Consider the following 4,115-nt stretch of genomic DNA (forward strand, 5'->3'; position numbering starts at 1 on the left):
CGAGACTACCACAGTGTGGTTCCTTTGCATGTCGTAATAAAGCAGACAGTGGTGGAAAGTAACTAAGTACATTTACTCAAGTACTGTAGGCTACTTAAGTACAAATTGAAGGAATTTTCACTTTACTGGTGTATTTACATTTTCGATATTTTTACTTCTACTCCACTACATCTCAGAGGCAAATATTGTACTTTTTACTCCACTGCAATTATTTGAACTCTTTAGTTTGTAGATTTTGATTGTTATTACAAAACGTACATCAACCACTTCAGCCCTATTTAAACTTTGGCAATTTTAAAATAGCAGATCTAAAAGCTCACAACGCGTCGCATGGCGACGCGTTGTGAGCTTGTAGATCTGCTATTTTCAAGGGATTTTTATACTTATACTTTTATACTTATTAGACTTTCACTTTTGGTACTTTAAGTATATTTGATGCCAATACTTTGTACTTTTACTCAAGTACGTTTTGATTACCGGACTGTTACTTGCTTGCAACAGAGTATTTCTGCATTGCAGTATTGATACTTTTATTTACATGTAAGTAAAACAAATTTGTATTTGTCTTTTTCCACCACTGAAAGCAGATGCTTGTGTCACGGTGTGTGGGTGTCAATTCTTATTATAATAATTATTATTATTATTAGGAGATTAATAGATGGATAGGGCCCACACTAGATACACCGCCCGTTAATTATTTCAAATTTGTAGGCTCCCCTTCAGTAGGATGTAAGGATAATTCCAAGATGCTTGGTATAGAATACTATCTACAAACTGCAAAAGCAACAACAGAACAAGAAAAGAGAAGATTTGCAAAACAAAAAACAATTCTTTCACCTCCAACAGACCCCTCGAGTCGGGACACATTCAGACTAATGAGTTTAGATTAGACGTTTGTTTTTTAAACATCAACTTATGAACAACCATTGGACATTGCACATTATTAGGTCATGTGTTATTATACTCTAAAGTGCACAGACTCCCCATCGGAGGGAAAACTAGACGATACTGGCAATTGATACTAAGGCAACACAGTTACAAACACTTAAGGTAACACATCATCGGCACATACTGTCAAGTATCACTTGCGTACACAAAAAAAACACACACAGAGCTTCAGAGTCAAAATGGCTTCTTAGCGTATTCATTGGAAATCCAAACACCAGAGTCTTTGAGGATCTATGTCGGTTTTCCAAGGTGAAATCTTGTCACAATTCCTTTAACCATGAGTTTAAAGCCAGTCCCTGAAACATGTTTTCTTTGAAATAGCTATATTATATCCACTAAACCAAGTCAAGTATTTGACGCACATACATACACACACAGGGGGGAAAAAAAGCTTTTTTTTTTGTTTTGTTTTTTCTAACAGGGAGAAAATACAGGTCATTTATATTGAATAGAGAAAATATGAATAACTTTTACCTCACAAATAGTCTCTGGTTATATGTCTTATATACACGTTATGTATACACAAAGATATGTACTTAGGAGTTAGGACATCTTGAAATACTATTTACAGTCTATGATTAAAAGTGATTGTACACTGACGAACCATGTTGAGCTAATTGTGCTATTTCTAACTCGTGTTCAAATGCTACAGAACCTCTGCGCGGTAAGGACAGGGTTCCCCATCCAAACTACTCCAACGACAAATTTCTTTCTACAAACTACATGTGCATTTTTTTTTCAAGTGTGTGACAACAAAGCTTTCCAGAAACTTGATCTTCATTAAAGCAGCACTATGTCACTTTTTAACAACTATATAGCATATTATGTCCCTCAAAATCATAAGCAATAACAATCATCCTTCCATGAATGTGTAGACTCAGGGGAGTCCCTGCTAGGGGCTTGACTGTATTACTATGTATAAGGGACACAATGAGTTTCATCTTGGCATAATATTTTGCCAAGGCACCAAAGCAGAACTGACAGTCAAAGCGAAGACTGGCCAATCACAGCGCGTCCTCGCCGGACATTCGTGCAGAGACTCTTTGGTAATGAAGTCAAAGACGTTGGCTGACATGTTATTTGTGTCCAAAGTGGCCACTGATACCCCAAAACTACATAGTGCTGCTTTAACCGTTGTACATTGGAAATCACTGTTTGTATTGATATTTTGCAGGGTGTATTAGATTGGACCCATAATCAAATATTGCTTGTGAATGAATACAATAGAAAACTCAGTCACAATGGCAGATGCTTCCACCTCCTTTTCGACAATGATTTAGTGCAAGTGATGTCAGGTTAGCTGCTAAACTGGTTAAGTGCCTATATATTCTTGAAACAACGACAACCATTAGTTGCCCATGGCCCCAGTTTCTTGTGATCCTGGATCTTTCGTTTATAAGTGCTTTTATCTTTCAAAAGTAAACTAATAAAACCGCTCCCCACGCTCGTCTCTTTTCCAGTATTCCAGTAGGGGCCTAAGGTAGTGAAAATAACCCACCGACAAGCTAACAACGAGTTGCGACGCGTCGTTAGCTTGTCGACCGGCTATTTTCAGCGAAAGATTTCCCCACAATAACAGAAAACAGAAAATATACTCGTGTAGAGCCCTGAGGGACTCCGGTCAACCATAATATGGATTTAAGTGGTTACATGAACAGCTCAGAAGTCAAATCCACCATTCAACGTCGTCTGTAAATAATATAATCTCTCTCTCCCATGACTAGGCACTTTTCCTTTTTTTTCTGTTCTATATTGCCTTTTTTGGGGAGGGGGGAGCGGGGGTGGGACAGAACACTTTGAATCGATTTTGGGATTAGGACAGTTCCTTAAAGTGAGTAGTTCACCCAAAAAATGACTTACTTTCTATCAATTACACACCCCATTATATCATTTTTTCTTCACCTTCCTAAGACAATAATTCGATGACCGGGTCGTCGGTCAGAAGGAAACTCTTTGAGTCCATATATTGGCAGGCTCTTATTGGAGACTCTTTGAGTCTCCTACCAAAGACTCCGCCGGTCATCAAATTATTGTCTCAGGAATGCGACAAAAACTAAAGAATCACCATGAATTCAAGGCTTCATGGGGTGTGTAATTGATAGAAAATAAGTCATTTTTTTGGGTGAACTACTCCTTTACCGTGTGCTTGTCAGTCGATCATTCGTGCCAACAGAGATGCACAAATGAACCGTTTTCTCAAAGTCTACGTAGCTGTCGAGGTTATTTCTGAACGTCGGGTCAACAGTGGATCACAACCACATTTGGCACTTAACAACATTACCTGGCAAATGAGAATGGCTGAAAAATAATCTCTTCCTCATCGACCTTATATTGCACAAAAATACATATAAAGTTACATCGATTACACTAATACTTCTACACTAGGAAAGGCAGACAGAAGCACTGTTACAGAGCTTCGGACCCAAGTCCACCCGCCCACACAGCAAAAGCTAACAATACGTATAATATCATGTTCTACTTATAGATGTTTTTTTTTCTCAAATATACTGTTCAGTTAAGGGACTTCGGAGCAGTGGTGGAAAGTAACTAAGTACATTTACTTAAGTACTGTACTTAAGTACAATTTTGAGGTATTTGTACTTTACTTGAGTATTTCCAATATTCAGTACTTTTACTTCTACTCCACTACATCTCAGAGGCAAATATTGTACTTTTACTCCACTACATTTATTTGAAAACTTTAGTTACTAGTTACTTTGCAGATATAAATGATTACATTATAAAACATACATTTTAGCCTTAGCCTTATTTTATACATAGGCTATTTGAAAATGGCCGATCTACAAGCTCACAACGCGTCGCATCGCGACGCGTTGTGAGCTTGTAGATCTGCTATTTTCAAATATTTAGTACTTTTACTTTTGGTACTTTAAGTACATTTTGATGCCAATACTTCTGTACTTTTACTCAAATAAATTTTGAATTCTGGACTTTTACCTGAAACAGAGTATTTTTATATTGCAGTATTGGTACTTTTACTTAAGTAAATCATTTGAGTACTTTTTCCACCACTGCTTCGGAGGAAAGAAAGACCAAAAAAATGTAAATATATTACCAGTACATTCACGACAAACATTTCATCCGTCTAGGGGTGGAAAAAACAGGGACAGGATGTGTTTTGGTGAGATGATCGATGATGAGTCAGT

This window comes from Gymnoscopelus microlampas (genome assembly GCF_963454915.1).
Source record: "Gymnoscopelus microlampas genome assembly, chromosome: 22".
In the NCBI taxonomy this organism is placed as follows: Eukaryota; Metazoa; Chordata; class Actinopteri; order Myctophiformes; family Myctophidae; genus Gymnoscopelus; species Gymnoscopelus microlampas.